At 37.0% G+C, this 23,727-nt stretch overlaps 1 protein-coding gene across 6 annotated transcripts in view; it reads left to right on the forward strand.

Moving 5' to 3' along the window:
- The window catches only part of LOC110834051 (GTP-binding protein Di-Ras1), a 138,323-nt gene that overhangs the window by 20,605 nt on the left and 93,991 nt on the right, over positions 1-23,727 (forward strand). The window contains exon 1 of one of the 6 annotated variants that reach the window (XM_022072830.2): positions 634-746. The exons of 4 other annotated variants lie outside the window; for them this stretch is intronic. The gene's annotated coding sequence lies outside the window, so the exon portion shown is untranslated. Of the gene's footprint in view, positions 1-633; positions 747-23,727 lie in introns of those variants that run through there. One more of the 6 variants, XM_022072827.2, reaches the window with a different exon arrangement.

Genomic DNA, 23,727 nt, shown 5'->3' on the forward strand with positions numbered 1-23,727 from the left:
GAAAGAGAGTAAAAAATGTCAATGTACAATTTAAAGAAATCAATGCACTTTAATATATGAAACATTCTTTACTGAGTGAATATTTTTTCTGGTCGGTAATACTGTAGGCTACATTGCCGACATTTCGAAGACCTTTGTTGTCTTTTCGAAGGAGTGACTACCGGTGACTCTTGGCTGTGTTTATTGTTGGCCTACAGGTCCATAGGTCGGAGGAAAGAAATCGCCCCTGAAAGTATTGTGTACGTTTAGTTGGGAAATCAGTGAGTGAGTTTTGTAGTAAAGTCTGTCGTACTTCCTGGCCGAATATATGTGAAATTCTTTTCTTTAAGATAAATCTGAACATGATTGTCTTCAGGGTTTTCGCGTCAGGCAACACGCCGCAACAACCCAGAAGACGCGAGAACCTCAAATCTCACCGTAACTTGCCTTTAATAAGGAGGAAATATTTTGAGGGCATGCAAAGAAAAAACAAGTCACTGCTCATGTGGCGTAGTAAAAGATAGAACGCTGTGTTCAGTTCAAAGTTTCGGGCGCTGGCTGTGTGGACAGACCACGCCTGTTGGTGCGCGTGATTCCGGCACTCGGAAATCAAGTTGAGGAGCGTCGGCTCGGTTGATGCCAGTCTTGCGTCGCCCGCAGTTGAAGATAGACGTCTCGGCGTCCGCCATCGTCGTCCTCACTCCGAACTGTTCACAGAGGGAGGGGCGTCGCTCGCTCGCTCCCACGAACACACTGCTGATCCAGAGGTACTGCTCATCATTTTCAATTGTTCTAACGCAGAATTTTAAAAAAAATGTGTGCCTTACAGTCCCTGATGAACAATATAATTGTGTTGCATGTCGCGTGTTTGCATTATTCTTGAAACGAAATGTAGATTTCATAGAATCACATTCTTCGTTTTATTTATCTGATTAAATGAAATATCTTATGGCATTCACACTCAGCTAATAATTGCATTGTTATTTACAGTCACAGTAAGCTGTTTGTTATTATTTATATATTAAGAGCCACAAAATACTAGTTAATTATTCTGTTTTGATTAGATCCATATTAAAACTATACATTAAAGGAAATAAGTTAGGGTTAAATTATATTTAAACTTAATTTATCTGTGCTTACAATTAATTGAGTCAATCATTCTATCCATCAGGGGCGAAAGTAATAGGGGTGGAGGCAGTACGAGGCACTAGGGTCTCATGAGGTGAAGCTCAATGAATTTATGCGTCCTAAATATAAAATTATGTTTTTATATTTTAGCTTTCTAACTTCTTACCTAACCTAACCTAACCTAACCTAACATAACATAACGGCTATAACCTAGCCAGGGCGTCCCTGGACCCTAGCATAGATATTACGATATTTCAAATATTTGTGTACTTTAAGTGCCCGAAAAGTAAAAATGTGATATAAAATACAAAAGTGGAACAGAAATATAGAAAAGAAGGCCGATTTAAGTGTCCGTGACCAGTAAATCTTTCTACACCGGGTACATTGGGAATTGATCTAAAGAAACGTTTTAAAAGTTGTGGAGTATGAAGATGGCTGTCTTCTGTGAAAACCAGAAAATCATACATGTCTTCTGGGTTGTTGCGCCGTGTAGTCTGTTAGAAGTTTACCGACGTTTCAGACTACATGACGCAACAATCTTCAGACTCACCGCCGCGAAAACCTCAAATCCTACATGTGGAGTATTTATTGTATCTATTACGGACTTAATAGATGCTCAAATCGTGGGACTGATTTCTTTCATTGCGCGATCGTAAATGGTTTCCTATACATAGGATGTGCTTACAATCTATAAGTTGGTAGTACCAATGTGAAACTAACTTGTAGTGCCAACTACTATGTTTATTCCCTGCTGATGCAAATATTTGCTAAGCTAATTTTTGTAATTATGGGCCTTTCTTTTGTTTGCCTATGAGTGACCTTGTGTGCTAAGTACAGGGAATAAGCGTGTTTAATTACCTAAACACGTGCTAAAGTAATTCTATCGGTTTGCTTTGAAAAATATCTGATAGATATCTATTGTGTTAAGAATAACACTAATATAATCGAAAATCAAGTAGAGGATTATTATATTATGAGTTCAGAAAGTGCCATCCAAATATAATTTATCTTCAGAAGTAGGATTTTACGTTTTCTTGTTAAATTGTACAAAAATGATAGCGTTGGTATTATTGTCCTCCCTTACAGGCCACTATAACAACAGAGCAGTGTATGAGCGTTGTGACGCTAGGGGAACACTGAAATAAAAGTGTTTGGAGTGAGAAAATGACACGTATTTTGTCGTTGATGTCTTGTGCTGTGTTTATCTACATGTTTAATATCGAGTGTGTTTTGGCTACTGGCAGTTTCGTGGGCTGCCCCAGTGTTGTTGCCAACATTACGAATTCTTAGACTAGTCTTGATTCAAGATAATATATTTCGAGGCAGTATTAGGCAGTAGTTTTCAGGCTCTTGGTCCCAGTGGTGACGAGTGATTTTAAAGCACATCGAAGTATATTAATTTCTCTATAATCCCTGAACTGAGATAAGTATACTTCTCTTAAGTAGGTCTATATAAGTTGGCACCATTAATGTTAAACTTAAGGCTTAGCCATAATTGTAGATAAATATGATTTTGAAGAATTTTTCGGTCATTGACTGAGCTGTAGACAATGTTTCAGATCGGATAATGAAAATATTTTATTTTTTTAACTTTAATATGTGAACACCTTACCGAGTGCTTTTAAGAATTCGTAACTTTGGTAACTTTATTTTCAACAAATCCGGTAACAATTCTAAGTAATGAACGAACGTTTTCAAATCATAAGTTCTTAAAAAACTGATTAAAAAGGAACTGGGGCTAGAAAGATCGATGAGAAGGAATTGTAAAAACGTTTGCTGAAATTAAAGAGAGAAAAGTTGAATTCTAATGAATATATATATATATATATATATATATATATATATCTGTCTGTTTAAATAATATACTTTTAATCAGTGTGCATTAACGGCAACATTAATTGCTTTTTTATTACGTCATGATCGATTTTATAACTATTTGTTAGGGACTCACTGGAGAATTTTGCCTCAGAATCTACGACTGTCTGGTTTCGCCACTGCTACTACTGGATAATAGTGACTAATCAATTGGTACGGATGTGGAAGGAAGCGGTCGTGGCCTAAGTTAAGGTATTTGCTTGAAAGATTGAAGAAAAGCCACGGTTAACCTCAGTCTCCGAGCCGAGATTTTAACCCGGTACCTCCCAAATATGAAACAGGGGTGTTACTCAATTACGGCATTGTGTTAAGATTCCTAATGTTGCGTAATACTTATGGCAGAAAATTGTTAATAGGTCAGAATTTTATTTTGCAGTGTCTGTGATCTGTTGTAATCCGGCTTACGGATGAATATCATTCGAGCGAAAATATGATTATGTAGCATACACGGCACTTCTCTTGCACAATGGAAAGCAGAAAAGCAGATTACAGGGAAGTTCGAATGGAAGTAAATTGAAAACGATGCTGTGTATTTAAGGCGGTGAATATGTGGAATTTTGTTGAACCAGCGTCCTTTGTGCTTCAGCCATGAACTGGACAAAAATAGGGACTATTTAATATCATGTGTCTTTTGTCACGACAGACAACAAATTACAATATGTCAAATGATATGTGTGGAAAAATATCGAGTATAAAGAAAATAAACAAACTAAAATTGGAATACTATAAGGTCCTGACATTTCCGGTTTTAGTATGTGGTTAGAAACATGGGTTGTGGAGAAGGAAGGTGAAAGTAGAATAGTCACCGGAAATGAAATTCCTCTGGTCAGTGAAAGGATATATAAGGTATGACCCAATAAGATAAGAACTGCGTGTACTCAGTCCAAAGAACTAGATTTGTAAGAATGGAGCGTGAAAGGCTGAAATAAATAGATATTTTCCCTCTGAAGCCAAAGCTCGTCAAAGAAATATTTAAGGGTTTAATGCGTGCCTCAGAGAAAACACAATTTAATTTTATTCTCCATCTTCATGATATTTAAAGGCAGATAATAACTTGTGATATATTTTCGTTCTATTTGCTTTATTTGATTTTATCCCAGTCGAATTATGCCTATATTTGTAACTATTTAAATGACCGCCTATAAATCATAAGTATGGTTCCATGTATTTACAGCCAAAATAGCATATCAAGTGATTAGATTTGACGTTATAATATATTATCAGAAAACACCTGAAACCCAACTATGTAGCTTGTGCTATCTGTTATCTGTGATTTACGATGCCAGATGAGTGTTATCTGTCATATAAGAATACAGGCTATGCTGACGGCTAGCTCAATAACTATTGCAAATAAATGCTTATTGTTAACGGATAGTTGATGCTTTATGCAGTCTTATTCGCTGCAGTATTTCGACATCAGCGGCTAGAATCACGCTTAAGCAATCTTTATTTCTAATATATATTTTTAATATTTAGCACATATAATTATTGTATGTGTATTTGTTTAACTCTTTTAATCCTAAAATCGTCTAGACAATTAAAGAATTCGGTCCGCACCGCAAAGGAAACACGGCTCCTAGCAATTACAAAGACTGACTTGTTAATGCTGTTTAAGTAAATAATGTCTGTTTACAGTGAGAATTGCATGAAGCTCACAAATACAAAATGAGGTGTTTCTCATTTTTGAAGCAGGTGGGTCGTATAGTTACCACTGGGCTTTAAAGGGTTGATGTAGCTGTGTGTTCCGAAGCGTGCAGCAATACACCGTTTGTTTGTTTGTGAAACGCTGCCTATTCGCAGTGCAAACATTGACATCTGTTCATTTATTCTGATATCTTTGTACACTTTAAGAGCGCTGCTGGGAGGTGGCATTGCCAACTTTTCAGTGTTTTATGTGTGCTGGTTTGAAGGGAGTACCAGTCCAACTAACGCTTGGAACAAAGCCATTGTTCATAAGCTGGCAGTCGCTCAGCGAGTGAAAACCACCCGTCTCTTGTTTATAAACGAGAAGGGATGAGCGAGGAGAACGAAGATCAGTCTGAAATGTGGATAATATTGCGAGCATTGATCGACTGTCATATTAAATGTGTCGCTACTGTCACTATGGGTGAAAGGATGGACTGTGACATGTACAGATATTGAACGCGATAATTTTCTGTGGTAAACTGAACTCTGATGACAAATTGTTAATTAACCTTTGTAGAACAGAGGGGTATTCATATTGAAAGTATTTTTTGAGTAACATGCTGAAAATTCCATCGGAGCATGCGCAGTTGTTGTTATGAATCAACAGGAAAACATTAAATTATTTGTTAATTCTGTTTGCCGCAGTATGCTACAATTTTATTTTGTTGAGCGTACAAGTCTTTTTTTACCGATCCTCTGAAAACATATTCGAATGTAGATAATTTGTTTGTATATACGTGGTGTTTCAATTCGACTGCATTTTGTGTGTCAAATTTTCAGATAAATAAATGTAACAAAAATTTCCTGTGCTTATTTCTATGCTGTTAAACGTACGGAGAAGTAGATGCAGTAGCTTCACGCGTTTTTAAATGGGTTAATTTTTTTAAACTTCCCAATTGTTTCTTGAAAGAATCATAAAAATATCTGTATTGTTTTGTTCGTTGTTCTGAAATAATATTCGCAGGTAGTTTTTGTACGTTTCGAAATGTTTGAATTTTCTAATCAAACAATGCAGAGCCCTGCTGTTTCCACTGACTTCAGGGAAATCTGTATCTCCTTTATGTGTACCTGCCCTATTTCAAGATGTCTCCCCCAGCGGAGGGAATCCTGGATTTCGTTTTGGTTCGTGTGTCGTATCACAGCACGTCCAAACATGAAGGAAGTATCATTTAGAATCAGATTGTCAAAACGAATTGCACGCTGACACATATTCGGAAAACACGAACTAAATACTTGTACAGTTCCCATAATTAATTTCGTTTGATACGTCACCTCATTTGAGATTCAAACTCAAAATGTTGTTACAGACTGGTCCAATATGATAAATGTAGATTTATGGAATTGAAATTGTTTCACTGTTAGTCATGGATGTAATTAAAACTCAGTTTCCGTTTACCTGGTTTCCTTGCAACTCCACGTGAGCTCGTAAGACTTACTGAAGAAACAGCAGTAAAAATTTACTGGGAGAGCAAATCCTTTCCGGGTCTTCTGCAGCACGACAGGCCAAGGCACTAAACTCGTTTAAACTGAAAACAATAAAACGAGGCTGTATAAATAACTGAACAGTCAGCCGAGACGTTCATTCTAAGCTTTGTTATAAAAATTAAGTTCCTTCTGCATTGTTTAGAAAATCTTCGGACAGTGGATATTTCTTTCTCATGTCCTTTCGTATGTATGTATCAATAATCATAATTAATACGAAAATGTGTTGAAACATCTGGGTGAGTATGCATTATTGATATTAACTGAAAGTTGGTAATGAAATTAATGTGCATCACATGAAGGCACCAAGAAACCTTACGCGCGGTGTTGTGGAAACTTCCACAAAGACCCGGAAATTGATGTATATATATATATATATATATATATATATATATATATATATATAAAAGGTGTGTTCATTGTGACGGTTCTGACTGTAGATATGTAAAATGCAATTTGCTGCCAGAGTTGGGGTTTAATGACAGAGTGTCTAGCAAACATTCTATTAATTTCTCTCTTTTTATAGTAATTTCTGGTTGGCACTGTTATTACATTTGCTACTGGCAGTAAATGACGATATTTTCAGAATCTAAGGCGAATGAAAATAAATAAACAGAACGATGCAAGACGTGGAACTAATATAAATTTTTGGGATCGGGAAACGGGGATAAGCCTATTTGAAAGACACTCAGCAAACAGTAAACATACGAATATTAGTTACTTCTAAAGGTTATAAGAGGATCAAATAAATTTAAGCAGGATTAGCATCCTATAGCTAACTTGGTAACAATGTGGTGATCTGCTTAAAGATTCCTGCATGAAGTTAAATAGGCGAAGAATTATTTCTGGCAGGTATGCATTCTACCGATGTGTAAAGTTAACGACGTACGGAAACTGAGATACGTGCAGCTGAGTCTAGTTCCTTTTCTTCTTCTTCTTCTTCTTTTTTTGAAGATCTCGGTCTTGCGGGTTGTTGCGCCGTGTAGTTTACCAGACTGCACTGCGCAATAATCCAGAAGACAGCCATTCTGATACTCGCCGCTTTGAGAACTTGAAATATTGCGTAATGTAGCCTAGTTTCTGTTCCAGACTTCTAGTATTGCAAGCTTTGTGGTAATAGCGTCTTATTTTGGTAACGTAAAGTTGTAAATTGTCATGTAATTAATCATAGATCGAGTCATAGGCTTGTATTTTATTGCATGGAATTGTAACTATATTACACATTATAAATTACTTTTTTAATAACTTAAATGATAAATACACGTTTTATATACGTTTAATTTGTTGGACATTCAAACTTTCACACTGTTGCCATGTTATGTAACTATTGACTTCGGACTGTACACGTAATGCCACCACACAAGTTCATGCTTCCGCCATGTTGATACTATCGTGTGTAAAAAAATTAAAAGTAACCTCTGAAGTTGGGATGGCCTCTAGTGACACAACATTTTCCCCAAATATCTTGAAAAGTTAAAAAGAGGAACCACATTGCAGTGTGCTGATCTCATAAGCATGGTATCTTTATTTCTAACAAAGACAGTAGAATGAAAACACAACAGTCTGAAAGAAAATTTAATACAATTGTCCTGTGATAATATTAAAAAGTTTTACGAAGATAACATTGAATAATATATAGCAACTTCGGGTCGAGGGATTCAGTTTATAAATTAGCGGCGTGGTAACGTATTAACAGTGGATCCACTTGAAGCTGTGAGCTCGTGTAATCGATCTGGCACTGGCCAATAGATAAAGCTTGCCTTAGCGGTTGCGCTGCGAACTTGTTTTAGGGATACACAAAACTGTGATGTTCTGAGTGCGCGCTATCAATATGTTCCAGAAGCTGATTGTTGAGTTAACTAGGAGCATTGGTCAGTTAAATTAACTGAACCTATAGCTCGAGCTATTACAACCGTTCCATATTTGCCTGGTTGAATAATACAAGATATAAATATGCAATTTATAGAAATTGTTGTCTTGTTAGCTAATTACCTATTGTGCGAGACAGCCATTATTTTAGTTCAATAGTGGCATTCAGGTATGCCTCGCTTTTGCCATGAAATTCTTCGTTAGTGCATTGTACGTGATATCCTGACAATCGATAATGAGGTTTGTTTACTAATGTGCATTAGTCACTAAGTCTCAAACACAGATAATTACATATACCCCTCTTGATTCTCAGAAAAAACAAGGGTTTAAAACTTTTCTTTTGTGTTCAATGGAACTAAAATTTTAAATTACCTGCTATGTTTTACATTTTGGTAAGATTGAATTATCATGACATTTCTAGCCAGTATATGACTGTTAGAAATGCTGTAGTATGTCAGCAAAGATATTCCATAGTAGCTTTTGCACTTTTCTGTAGCTACGTTTTGAAAGTTTTTGTTTCGTGGCAGTACCTAAAGAACATTTTCGCACTGCCGGCCGCCATGTTGTTTTTGCATTCTATAAAAAACACTGACATTTGCGTATGTTTAAAATATATCGCTACGCATTATTTCAGGACATTACTTTATATGACATTTATTCCCACCTCATAAGTTCGCGAATCAGACATACTGTGTTTGATAATTGTTAGAAATTAAGGATGTACGAGGTTCAGGTGGCCTGAAAAAGTATAAAATTTATGCTAATTTCTGTCAAATTGGGTCAACTGGTTTAAAAGCTGAAAAGAGGAAGAGGCACCTGCAGAGAGCATTATTATGTCATAAACCGACTTTACGTTTTTGAAAAGAAGAAGGTAGTCCAAAATAGACTTATCAATAGTCTTATTATTTTTATTATAGTACTTATTATATATTTTCGTTGTTTTATTTAGTGTGTTTGTTGTAAATTTTCCCCTAGCCAATGGCTGGGCCAGTTCAAAAGCACGTGTTCATTGTTTTACAAAAAGTGCTGTACTTCAGGGCCAGATAACAATACAGGCACCAAACGTATAAACCAGAGGCTCAAAAACTTTTATACCTTACGCTCCCTTAAAACATTTTATAAATTTCACCCCCCCCCTTCCAGAACAAGTGCAAGCAAACAGATTTGACATAAAATTTAGCTTGAATATACGACACTATAAGACAACTAAACTGCCTCAACCAAGCAAAGGATGATAAAAATGTTTCTGCATATTTCGTTAAAAAAGTTATTCATACACAACCCCCCCCCCCCCCCCCCAGAAAATCACTCGTGCCTGCTCGTTTAGACCGAAACAGTGGAAATAGGCCTTGGAAATGAAAGGGTTAATTTGATGTTACGTAGCGTGACAGCTCTCTTATCACTAACCTGGATGTTGACTACTTTGTAAGGTAGACACTAACCCTGGAATAATATTGGTCAAGTTTCACACTTACTGTCACATTCGCCTGCATGGCACAATGGATCGATCAGGTGTCTAGTCATATATTATTTACTCATTTGAAGAGGTCTCCATCTTTTTCCTGTCATTATTTGGTTGAATATTTTGTGATAGTTAACCTGTTGCCGATGAAATGTTTAAAATATCAATTTTTACAAGAATTCGTTGTGATTCATAGACCGACACGGTTTAAATGCTTGTAAATTTATTTAGTTATATGATTGGAAAGCGCGTAGTTTCTTTCAGGGAATGGAATTATTATTATTTTTTTTTGGCTAATGGATCAGTCATTTGGAAGGCACGAGGTGCGATCGGAAAGTTTCTAGACGGCGCGTATATAAACCCGTACACTTATCTCAGGTATTAAATTCATCCATCACCCTCGAAGTAGTTCCCCTGGGAGTGAACACAACGATCCCAGCGCCACTGCCAAGCCTGGAAGCATCCCTGGAAATCTTTCTTTGTCAGCCTGTCAAGCACCATCTGCGATTCTGCCTGAATCTCTTCTATCGTCTCAAATCTCCTTCCCTTTAGCTGAATTTTCATCTTTGGGAAGAGGAAGAAGTCACACGGAGCTAAATCCGGCGAATAAGGAGGGTGCGGGATGACGGCCATGGTGTTTGAGGCCATAAACTGCCGAACTTTGAGGGCGGTGTGCGCTGGCGCGTTGTCATGATGCGTCGCATGTGGAGTTCTTCCTTTAGAATCAGCTGACAGGTCCCATAGCCTATCCCAACAATGTCGCACAAGTCGTTGATGGTACGACGTCGATCTTCGTGACATTTTCGGGCGTTGTGCTCGAAGATGGTCGTCCAGAACGCTCGTCATCATCGACAGAGGTTCGGCCATTTTTAAAACGTGAATGCCACACAAAAGTATGTGCACGACCCATTGCGGACTCCCCAAATGCTTGCTTTAGCATTTCATAGGTTTCCGTAGCCGTTTTGGCGAGTCTTTGGCAAAATTTGATGCACACGCCATTCCGAAATCGCAGGAGGGTCGGTGTAATGCACTACCAAAACGCCCGTAACTAAGAAACAAATGCTAATTCGATGATACCGGCTGGCACACTGATTCACTATGAATGTAGGCCGCACCCCCTAAAAGCAGAAGCTCGTACTTCATCCGGTTCGCCCGCTATTGACACAGTCTTGAAACTTTCCGATCGCACCTCGTATTTCCAAGAAATTTAATCTATCACAAGCGGCTATAACCGAAGATCGACTGAGCAGTTTGTCCTGCGTACTAGAGCAACCTTCAGTGTCGCACGAAGCAGAACCGAAAACTTGTCTTACGTCTTGTCTGCCGTCTTAAATTTTTGTTGCAGTTTTATTACGAAATGGAGTTTCTTCGATATTTTAATAAACAAATCCTTTTTTATTAAGAATTGTTGGGAAACACGAAATTATCGAGCAGTTTCAGCCCATTCTGTATCACCATAATCTTATCACAGCCAACCAGGTTTTAAAGTTCATCGTTTAGATGATATTTAATTTATATCAACCCATGGTAAAGGTGTTTCGGATACAAATGTGATTTTAAGGATAAATAGAACGTAGTGATAAAATGATTGACTGGAAACCTACCCCAATTGCAACATGGAGTGATAGTTTTAAATAATCGATTTGGACTTCTCAAAGAAACGATATAGTAAGAATAAAAATGCTGTATTACATTTTCGGCATATTTAAAAGTATTTCATAATTTTTATGAATACGAACAGCGCTGAATCCTTCTTTGTTTCAATAGATACTTTATTTGAACTGAGAGCATGAATAATCAGATACTAGAGAAAAAATGGGATTTCAAAAAAGCCTATGACTCTGTGAAGAGAAAAGTGCTATATAATATCTTATTGAATTTGGTATAACAAAGAAGCTAGCGATTCTAATAAAAATGTGCTTAAATGAAACCTCTAGCAAAATTCGAGTAGGTAAATATGTATCTGAGACATTCTTCATCAAGAACGGTCTAAAAAAGGAGATGCTTTGTCTCCCTTGCTCTTTAACTTTGGGCTAGAATATTCCATCATGAAAGTCCAAGATAGGCAGGAGGGTTTGCAATTGAATGGGACACATCAGATATTGGCATATGCTGATGATGTTAATTTATTGGAGGACGATATAAATACAATAAAGAGAAACGCAGAAGTTTTACTAGAGGCTAGTAGACAGGTGGGGCTAGAAGTAAATTCAGAAAAAACTAAGTACATGTTGGTATCTCGTCGTCAGCAGACAGGCGGGCAGAATTATCTTAGGGTGGCTAATAAATCCTTTGAAAGTGTTACAAAGTTCAAATATTTGGGAACAACAATAACAAATCAAAATGATATTCATGAGGAAGTTAAGAGGAGACTAAATTCCGGAAATGCTTGCTACTTCTCAGTCCAAAATATTTTGTCTTCCCGTCTGATTTCTAAGAACCTGAAAATTAAAGTATACAAAACAATAATCTTGCCTGTTGTTTTGTATGGGTGCGAAACATGGTCTCTCACTCAGAGGGAGGAACACAGATTGCAGGTGTTTGAGAACAGGGTGTTGAGGAGGATATTTGGGCCTAGGAGAGAAGACGATGGGACATGGAGAAAACTGCATAATGATGAGCTTAAAAATCTGTACCCCTCCCCCAATATTGTCAGGGTTATTAAGCCTAGATGAATGAGATGGGCGGGTCATGTAGCGCGCGTGGATGGGACAAGAGGTATTGGTTGGGAGGCCTGAGGGGAAGAGACCGCTGGGGAGACCTAGACGTAGATGGGAGGATCTATGTTAGAGAGGTGTTGAAGGAGACTGGATTTTGTTGGCCCAGGACAGGGTCCGGTGGAGGGCTTTGGTTAATTCGGTGATGAACCTTCGGGTTCGGTGAGCCATCTAGTTAGTTAGTTAGAGACAGACCACAAATAAAAATCACTTGTTATTTTATTTTGCTTGAAATGGAATTTTACCGGCTTGCCTCTCATCTGTACAAGTCAATTTTATTTTACGTTTGAATATTTATTACCTTCATATTTGACACAGCATTCTAAAACAACTGGCACACATGATGGTTTTAATTTTTTACCACTTCTCTTGATATCAATACTTCAGCCTGTTTATTCATATTACATGACAGCTAGCGTACACAACGACTGGACGCTTATGGATCTGTCATTTAGAAAAGGAGCTACGAATTCGAACCGCTAATCCAATTTGTAAATAAAGGGTCATAATAACGGACTTAATATTGCATAGCTTTGTTAATTGAATTTTTAAGTACATCATTGGTTTTGCAAATTATTATTCGACTCACAGTTTCATGTATTTAGTGGAATGAATGTTATATCCTACATGTAAGCCCATTTCACTGAGGTAGTGCAGAAGTACTGTATCTAAATAACAGTCACATTACTGTTACAATCAATAATACTAACAAATATTTTTTTACAGTTCGGTAATAATTAAGAGCTACATGTTTCGGTAACAACGGAACACCGAATTGGGTCAGTATATTTGATAATGTTGCGTTTGAAGATTTCTGTCTTCTGGGTTGTTGAGCTGTGTAGTCTGGTCGATGTTAACCAACGTTTCAAGAGGTCATACTGCCTCCGTCATCAGAGCGATTCTTAGTATGAAGATTTCTGTCTTCTGGGTTGTTGCGCTGTGTAGTCTGATCGATGTTTACCAACGTTTCAGAAATCATACTGCCTCCGTCATCAACAAGAATGTGTTTTAAAAGCACGGAGGGAAACCGATGAAGCTAGGACATTAAAAAGAGAATGGAAGAAGGATCAACCGTGTGAATACGAGGTGGAAGGAAATTAAGTCGTTATTTTAAATAACCTATTCGTAGGAGTATTTGGAGTGTTAGTGACGAACGAATTAACGAGACTGTAGTTAAAATTGAACTACAAATAAACGAAAGTTTTTTTTTTTTTAAAAAAAACTCAGTTCTAAAATATTTACCATCTCGTGTCTAATAAAGACTTAAATATTGACTTCTGCTTGCTACTGTCTTGTTTCTGAGGTGACATTTTGCTATTAAAGCTAAAACAGACAATGGAAGAAAGTGTTCCAATTATCAAATCAAGGAGAGTGAGATGAATTGTACATGTAGCAAGCATGGAATATTTGGAAAGACATAGAGACTTTTAGTCGGAGGACAAGAGCAGGAGACAGACGCAGATGGGGTGATAATATTAAAATATTTCTTAAGTAATTATGGGGTAAATATATGGAATGGATTTATCTGGTTCATGATAGGGACTGGTGGCGGTTCCTGTGAACACGGCATCGAACTTGCAGATTTTATGAAAATCAGTGAGTTTATTGACCTGTTGGGTGAATGTCCGTTTCTCTCTTCCGTGGATTTAATGAAAGACCTTAATAAAAAGAAACACGAGGAAGAGACGTGGATGAGATATTTGCCTGTATCAGAGGCCGCACGCTGAGAGTTCTCTGCTTTTATATGGTCTAGCCACTTCAAGGATAAGGCCCACTCAAGCTCGTCTGCTGTGGGAATTTGGTTTCCACTCTAAGCCTTCTATTTTTCTTTCAGTAAATATCGGCTCACCTCTTGCGTGCAGAGAGGACCAAGGTTTCTACATTGATGTGGAAAATTTGTAAAGACTCACACCACAAATGTAGGGTGACGTATACCAACGATATACTATACTGACGTATATGCGGGGCTAAACTGTGAGAAAAGAATCTTGGGAGAAATTAAGAATAAAAAAAACTCCCTGGCTCCATGAAGGCAGTTTGTTTTAACCTTGTTGAGTTCCGTACAATGCAGGACATTTCTTGATTGGCTTTACTTTTGTGTTCGCAAGAGCTGAACACCAGTCGCTACCCTCTGTTAGTATAATCTAGTCTACCATTCACACCATCTTTCTTTTACATATTTGTTAATATTAACCTTTCTTATCACTTATGTCTCCCATGGATTTTCTTCTAATCTCATCAAGAGATGTATTCTGCTCTTCGTTTATTATTGACTATAATTCTCATTTGTACTGCCGGCCCAAAACATTGGAAGTTTATCTTATTTTCGAGGGATTTATTACTTAACTGTGTAGCTTGATTTAGTAATAAATTCTTGTGGCATGGTGCGTTCATTTTTGGATCACACTTCTTATAAGCCTGCGATACAATGTCTGTTTATATTTTTGTGATATTTATATTTTCGTCCAACAAATTATCATCAGCATGATCATCTTGGATCTTTCTAATGGCATATTCTTAAGCACAGTTTAAGTCCAGGTGAATAGGCATATCTTGTTTCGGATCATTCTTGACAGAAAATTCCTCAGGCACGACCCTACAATAGCTTTTCGTTTAAACACTTTTTAATCAGGTTAACTCGTTACGTATTTAAGTGGAATTAACTGAGAATGTTATACAATATTTATCTTATTATCTTAGGTTATTTTTAACTACATAAGTAGCTGAAGAGAGGTTTCCTAAAGTTCCCATTATTTATGTCTGTAACTGCAAATAAATAATAATTATTGCTAATAGGAAGCAAATAACTAACATTTTAGCAGAAAGATACAAAGTTTAAACACTGGTGGTATCATAGTCCGCCATTGAATATTATCCTCAAACAGGTCTGCCCACATCTCTTCGTAGCGTATATCTCCCTGTGATCATTTTTAATATTATCTTCCCATTTTCTTTATCTTTCAAGAGGCTTTCTACTAAAATTTTGCAGACATTTCTTATAACCACCATCCTATGCATATACATTGATCTCTTCCCCGTGCTGGCTACATTTCTGGTCCATCTCTCTCAGATTTGTCCGTATGCACTGCGGGGTTTCCTACAGAGTGTAATGATAACTTTATAGCTGAATGTCCAGACTAACGTTTAAAACTTCTAGTATGGCTTAACCAGTTCAGCTCTGGTACCGCTACGATTCTGTGGACTGCATCAGTAACATGGAATGGACTTATGTGAGGCGCTTCTCAGTTCTTTTCGCTTATTTATCTTCTCTTTATGCATGGAACCATAAACGATTTACAGAGCACAGTGAGGTAGCAGCCATTTAAGTGTTTCTGCTAACTCATAAGCATTGTGGCCATAATGGCGCGGTACTACTTGCAGCTTAAAATGTTGAACATTCAAATCTGGGAGAGTGTAATATCGTGGAATATTCTGCTGGTTTCTGTACGTCACATTAGATACTCAGTGGTTTCATGAATTAAAGAAGAGCATTGATATCTTCATATTCTATGCTTCTAAATAAAGAACACAATTGCAAAATAAGGAGCACCTAGCGACAGTGTAGTGCATCTGCATAGAACGAGATACTGACGAATATCGAAGAAGTGACAAGGACTAGACTTTTAGCTCCGTGGTGCAAATGGTACACTTTCTGTGTTCTGCTGTTACCGACGTCTGTTTGCATCGTCAGCCCACGAGCTTAACGAGACACAACCTGCTTTCTGCAGTCTTCTGTCGTGTCCAGGCCTATAAGACCTCGGAAATTTCAAAAACATAAGAGAACTTTAAACTATATGCTGGGGTATTACGCCATGATGTCTCAGTTCCAAGCACCTGTTTAATAAACTTTCACTTCTCGTCGTTTTCAGTTCCCCCACGCCTACACCAAGAAACATATATTTCACAAAATGACTCCACAGTCATCCACATGTTTTGTTCTTCGTGTGGCCTGATATCTAACTCTCTCATGGATCGTGGGTTCGATTCCCTGCAGAGACAGGGATTTTTACCGTCTCCACTTTATATGATCTCGGGAATCCACCCAACCTCCTATCCAATTGACAAACTGTAAGCAAAATATGTGCTTGGTGATCATGCACAGAGACAAGTACTTAAGTTTGTACCCGCTGCGGAGACAGCTCGCGTCTATTATTGTAACTGCGTTTTTCTTTGTTTGTTGTTAAGAAATTACATGGCATAGGCACTAACATTACAGGAGTCAAGATTGATGTGTTTACAACAGACTCATATTTTGCCGCACTGCGTAGTTTGTGCAAAGAAGTGTATGTGTGTCTTTACCTGTGGCCCTAAAGTGCACAGCGCTTTGCGATGATTCGGTACATTTGCTATCAGAACAGAAAAGTGAGAAGAATGTCGAAGGTCACTGTGCTGTGGTATCTAGACGTTTCTGAATACGTGTGTTACAATATTCATGGCTTTTATCTTAGACATTATCCATCGCCTTGGTTTTATTCAAATACAGTTTTGGGGAAAGTAGGTCTTTTTCTCAGAGGCTATGTTAAAAACAAGACTATGGATAATGTTTAGAATAAACAGTTTTGATCACAACGTTATTTTTAGAGTGGAGGTATAACTCCTACTCGTTTTTGACCTCGATTTATTTAGTTTTCTTATGTTACCGTTGGACCACACGGCGCAGAAATCCAGAAGACTGCCGTCTTCATACTCGACGCCGTGGAAATCTCAAACCCTACATGTTATATTCAGTTTTAATTCACATACAGAAAGCAATAGACCTTTCTATATTTGTCAGAGGCCTGTTAGCGAAGTATGTGGGGTTCGTCTCTCAGAACATAACACAGTCACTATGGTTAAATTGTTAATATATTGACGTAAAATACGAGCCCATGAAGTAACGTCAATTTGTATTAATGTCATGCAGAGTTCATGAATAACAAAGCATAAGTTTGTTAACAATAATTAGAGAATGCCAAACATACATACACCAGCACGTTGACATGACTTTATGTAATACGAGGAATCACACTAGAAATCGCTGATGTTGTAGAACTAATGTAACCAGAACTTTGTTGCAGACATAATACTGAGATAAAGGAGAAACAACCATAATTGTGATAGTTTATCTTTTCTTGTGCCTCTGACGTTTAGAGCACTACATTAATAATTTAATTGTGATAAAATAATTTTGTAGGAGTTTAAATTTTCAATTTGTCGGCTTGTTAAACTCTGAAGATGTAGACAGTGTTTTCAATCGAAAAGCCAAGATACTACACGGCAAGCAAGAATATATTTCCTTTTGTTATTTTCTTAAAGAAATTTTGTTAGATATTGAACCTTAATTAGAAATTAAATTCTCTTGCCGGAAAGGAGAAAAAGCCACTTGTTTGAGATACCGTGCAGTGCTGTGTAAGGACGTCGTATATTGAATGAATCTTTTATCCCCGGACATAAACAAAGTTTTAGTCGTAAATTGAAGAGGGGGGGTCTTTTCCAGTTCCGTTGAGCTGAGGCAGTATTCATTAAGAGAGTGCTGAAGTTTCGTGTGCTACTAACTCTTGCGGATGTCTTGATTGAAGCCAGTGGATGAATTCGTTTGTAAAATTTAATTGAAAAGTGAAAGTTTATCTTTGTGTTGAATGTGTCATGAACATTTAGACACATGGCAGGAAATTTACACCTGACTTATAATGAAAGTAACTAAAACTTTGAATTTTAGTTACAGAAATCTCAGGAAATGTACACAGGTGATAGAAGAACGATAAATGTGATAATCTACTATAGTTTATGTTGCATTGGTTGTTTCTCTAAAGATTAAATAATGTTTTGGCTGCTTGTTTTCTTGCATTTTTTTATTTTGTCATTCTTGAGATTTCTATTTCGAATCATTGAAAGTATGACAGAGTTAAAGTATAGTTTCACCATACGTATGAAATATTTTCAGAAATATCTTAACACATTCTTTCAATAGTAGAAGGAGAAAATCACAGAAAATTCTGTTAACGATTTTTCTGCAATTTCGCAATTTTGAGGAAAAATCCTTTAAGAAAGACGGTCGTGAGAAAAATCAATGTAAACTAAAGCTCTGTATGCCTTGAGCAGAGAATTGATATATTAGTTGAGCAACTCTCTGCTCAGACTTAATAAAATTGCCATCTACTCCTTTTGAACCTTCATCATATTCGATGAAGCAGTAGCATTATTTTGAGATATTTGACAACATTGAAAATGGATCTTGGTGAAATTTCAGGTTCTCATGGCGGTGAGTATGAAGACGACTGTCTTCTGACATGTTGCGCTCTGTGCTAGACGTTTGCCGACATTTCGGAGGTGCTTACAGCTCCAGTCATCAGGGCGATGTGTTCTTGTATCCAGTTGCTCTGATGATAGGAATGTTAGTAAACCCTTCTGAAATGTCGGTCAGTTTCTACAAGACTAGACTTTGTAACGTCCTGTACTCGCCGCCGCGGGAACGTTGTTGTTCTGTGGCTTACCGTCGTATGCAACAGTTAACACAAGGAACCGGAAACCAGAATCGGTCAAGTTTTATGATTCGACCTAGTGGATGTAGGTGCTGTTGATAAAGTATGAACTGGTAACCGTTACAGTTCTGATCGACGAAACCACGGGTGCTTTATGGCCGGGTTTCATGACCTGAATGCAGCAGGGATAGAAGCGAATGTTATTTCCTCGTTCAACAAAACTGTTCGAGGGGCAAATAACGTCTAAGACTTGAATATGTGCACAATTTGGGATTGGATTTAGTAATTCGATTACCGCGTGATAGGCAATTCAGTCCAAACTTTCCTCAGCAAATTCTATTGAAGATTGACTATATACGTTGCGAAACACTGCCTACCCAGACACTAATTTAACCTACTCTATTCAGCTGTGACCAGGCAAGCGTGTTACAAGCTTTGTTCATAACCAATGCAGCATATTCCATCTACTTCATGTCTATTTGCGGTTAGCACAGAAGGACCGTTTTGTACGAACTGCAAGCATCAATCAACTGAATATTAATCCCATTATTCTCAAACATAACTGACTCTAGCGTTATCCAAATCAATGGGAACGGGGCACCGATTACAGAGTCGAAGAAGTATTAAATACAGGAAGAAAACATGGAGGGAATAACTGCACCTAAAAAGTTTTGGAACACGTAATTAAGAATAATCCTGCATTGTTCGTTATAGTGACTATCTATCGCTTGGAGAAGACAAGTATCGATTTGTAAACAGGAATCTTTAGTCCCCTTCTATAGTTTGAATTTCGTCAGAATGTCAGGGTATAGCGAAATGTAGAACGATATTTCTCTTATAAGCTCTGAGCTTCAAATCGTTAGTATAGCTACCTATATAACTGTATTGTTTATATATCTAAATATAATGCTAAGCTTCATGCCGTTAAATTTTATGGGGCTACTGACGAATTACTCTACTAGACTGATATAACTGGTCGGTAACGCTCTCTGGCCATCTTTAGCCTGTTAAAGTAGAGCCTCTGGCACATATCTGATTGCTGGTTGGGTCGACTCGATGACCGTAGCCTCCAGGAATCCGAAATTGTGCACTTTGTTCAGTTGGACACCAAATCTTTAGTCCCTACCCACGGTGCCTTTATAAACATAATTAAACATTTTATTGGATTTTTTCTTTTCAAAGAATGTGGTCTCTGGAATGCTAGCGCTACAATGCCTAAACTAAATGACCCCTGGCACGATCATTTGCGATGGAAACTGGGAAGTGTCTGTTTGATCATTAAATTAAAGTGTAAGTGCGAATAAAGGTGTAGATGATGATAAAGATTTTTTATATTTAACGGCGCTTTCTCAACTACAGAATTTATACAGCGTCGAAAGGTGATCATGAATGTAACAAGATCGAAGCTTGCTTGAATGTGCTTCCCCAACGTTCACTTGAAGGAACTGAGTAAAACTACGAAAAAACTGTAAGGTTAGCCGAATTCTTGGAAAAGGTATCTTCCTAGTGCAAACATATCTGCAATTAGGTAGTACAAAAGGGATTTTCTATATTATCTGCTGTCTGGATTAAAATTTAGTGCTTGATAAAGCGTCGTTTAACACACCAAGCCTCTATTATATTTAATTATTTTATGTTATGTAATAACTAGCGAGTACTTTGAGTTCACTCTTTAAAAGTGGGTTAATTTGAAGATAAAATAATTGTGGACTGCTTACATAAATGCATACTTGAGTTGCCTGAGTTTCATATGTGAATCTCAAAACTACTTCACCATTTTCTATACGTCTGATAATAATGAAGCATGGAAGTTCATATTTCATAACCAATAAATGTCTGCGTAATTTTACACAGCGCTGCCGCAAGGCATGGAATCCTCTCTAAAATTACATTTACACTGCGGTGAAGTTACTTTACTTAGTTTGTAAGGTAAAGTACTGTGCATGGATTCAACAAATGTAATTTATTATTTCGAATACCTCAGGACTTAATAACAGCAGACGTTTTATATGTTTCAGTATGATAGTACTTTGACTCCAAGTGATAAAATTATTTATCTTTTCTATTCTTCTCTCTTTTTCGCTCCTTCTCTCCATACCTTTAACTTTGTCTCTTTCGATTTCTGTATTTATTTAATTCTTGTTTATTTTTCTTTGTTTGCCTACTTATTTATTCTCCCCTGTTCCATATAATCGTTTTTCTTCTATTATTATACTTTTTCTAAATTCTTCTTCCTTCATGTGCTCGATTCTCTCTACTATAAGCTTACTTCTCCTTTCAGTACGCATCTAATTAATTAAAAAATGAAAGTTCAGCTTATTACAGCTATAAGGTCAAAGAATGCTTAGAATATACGAATACCACTACACATGAACAGATCTTTCATATCAAATAAAGATTATATAAAACTATGCGAGACTTCAGGTTCTCACGGCGGGTATAAAGATGTCTTTTCGGATGCTGCGCTGTGTAGTCTCATAGAAAATGGCCGACGATTTCAGAAGTGCTTACTGCCTAGACCAGGAGGGTGATATTGGAGGCGGCAAGCACCTCTGAAATCGTCGGCCATTTTCCATGAGACTATACGGCCCAGCATCCGAGAAGACATCTTTTTACCTGCCGCTGTGAGAACCTGATATTTCACCATGAAATTTGTTATTTTGAGTTTTGAGTCGGATTAATGACTTGTATATTTGTATGGAAACTGATTAGTTAAAGTAGGAAATACGTACATGTTGGAAGTATATCTTTATAAAATTTAATGTAGCAATTTTTAATGACCTGAATGCAGTTTCAACATGAGTAAACAGTATACAATTTGTGTAACGAACTGAGTGCATTTAAATTATAGACAGGGTGGAGAGGTAGTCATTGAATTTGGTAGACTGGATCAAAACGGTCACTTTTTACATAACCCGTTGCCCCAGTTTATAAAGCAGCAAAGAGTAATTACATCTGCTGTGGGAAGTTCTAGAAAGTTCTATCTGATGCACATTTTTCGTACGAGGTGCGATCACATAGTTCCGGATTTCTTCATCTGCTTTCTGTGATTAAAAATGCCTGTTTGTACGTGGTGTCACGTGCGAAACTACAGATCTAGCAAGTTAATAGAGAAAATTATGTAACGATAATTTTCAGCTTTATTCTTCTCCCCATGTTTGAAGAACGAATTACAATACGAAAATAACATAATTTCTTTCTTCAGAGCCGTCTAAGGACGATGATTGTCGGCTTATAAATAAAACGAAGATATTTCAGAAAAAGCGGAAATAACAGAATAAAATAGCCATTGGTTTCTATCCTGAGCCGGATTTATCCAATCCACACCCTCCTACCCAATTTAATTAAAATCTGTTTTTCTTATTTTATCCACACCAAGGTCTAATTCTTCATCAGGCTTTCTTACCAAGGTTTTGTACGAACTGCATATTCCTCCAATTTATATTATATTTCATCATCCTATGAATTAACTGCAGTACTAGCTAAATTTTGTTCCGTCACTCGTAGATCCCACCTGCTGCCAGGTTAGCGCTGACCATTTAATTTGGTTTAAACTAATGGAAATATTGAAATATTCAGGGCTTTATACATAAGCAAACCTCAGCTAAACTTTAGTCCACGAACTCCCTCCAATAAACCCCGCCAGCCACTAATACCGGATTGGCTGTAATTAGTATAATTATCATTATAGGATTTTACATGCGTGTTGTGTTCGCAAAGTTCACGAGTGTGGAAATTACACAAAGATTGGCCGTACGGTGGATGCGTGGTGATACGTGACATGATTTTCTTGAAATCTCGTTTATATTTGATTATTTGCACCAAATTGAAACCAGTTTCATATTCTGCGTACTGATCTGTATGATTGGTACCGTTTAGCCAGCAGTGGAAATAATAGGCATTGCTAGTAAAAATACGCGTTTGGATGAGTTATGAGGTTCTAATATCTTACTGGACTCCTGAAGTTTTCTGATGTTTTAGATGTTTGTTTGGTCAGTTAATTATTTTAGCTTCTGTATAAATTTTGTATTGTTTTTTATCTCTGCTGATATTGGACACGATTGCAGTTTTTTCTTAATTTTCTTGGATTTTAAAATTGCAAGTCCTGTATTTCTACTATGAATGCTTGAGATAAAGATCTGAAATATAATCTGTATTGACAAAATGATTATCCTAGCTGTAGTGACGTAACTTAATTTTAAATGACGCAATCTTCGTGTCTCGGGATGAAACTTGTTATGGATTTAAATGTAGAAACGGTGTTCGAAAATTAAATTTAGAAAGTAAGGACAGAACAGATTAAAGTATTTAAAAGTCGTGCAATGGAAATTTCATTCAGTTAGACCAGGAATAAATGAAAATAAATTAATCTGACTTTACTCTGCAAAACTCGAAATTATTAAAAGATAATTGTAGGTCTAAGTCTTCAGTTTCTGTAACACGGACTTGATGAAGCACGATTACAATCGCGTGGTTTGTCATGTGGCGGAAGTTGAGTAGTAAATTAATCTGAAAAAAAAACTGTAGAAAGTTTAGAGTTTCTTGTATGAAAGATTCCACTACAAAATATTTAAAGATTAAAAGCGCTTTGTTCAAAACCATATTTTTGGAAACTGCCCGGATATCCAATACTTTTACCAAAGTTATCCTAGGGAAGCTAATATTTGCGTAGCTAATCAAAACGTTTTCACTTTTATGTTACCCATACGTTTATTATCGTGTTCAGGAGAGCCCACTGAAATATGAGGGCCCGTTTCACACTCCAGAGTATGCTGTTCCTTTACAGTAAAGAATTATTAGTCCTCTGACAATATCCAATTAATTTTCTCTATTAAATGACGGGGTTTCCTAAATTTGCTGTCTGATCTCCTTTAATTGCGGTCTATTTTACGCAGTTTCATGTTTTAAAGAAACGTGATTTAAATTGTATTAAACTGGCTAATGATAGGGTACTGTTGCGGGTTTTCGTAAACAAGGTACTGGAATTTTTAGTTGCATAAAATACTTAACAACATAGACTTTACTAATTTAAAATAACTTTCCGCCTGAATCAGAAACATATTGAAGT

Source organism: Zootermopsis nevadensis, unplaced genomic scaffold, assembly GCF_977971745.1.
Source record: "Zootermopsis nevadensis isolate Lab colony 2312 unplaced genomic scaffold, Znev_1.0 Znev_ptg000017l, whole genome shotgun sequence".
NCBI lineage: Eukaryota > Metazoa > Arthropoda > Insecta > Blattodea > Termopsidae > Zootermopsis > Zootermopsis nevadensis.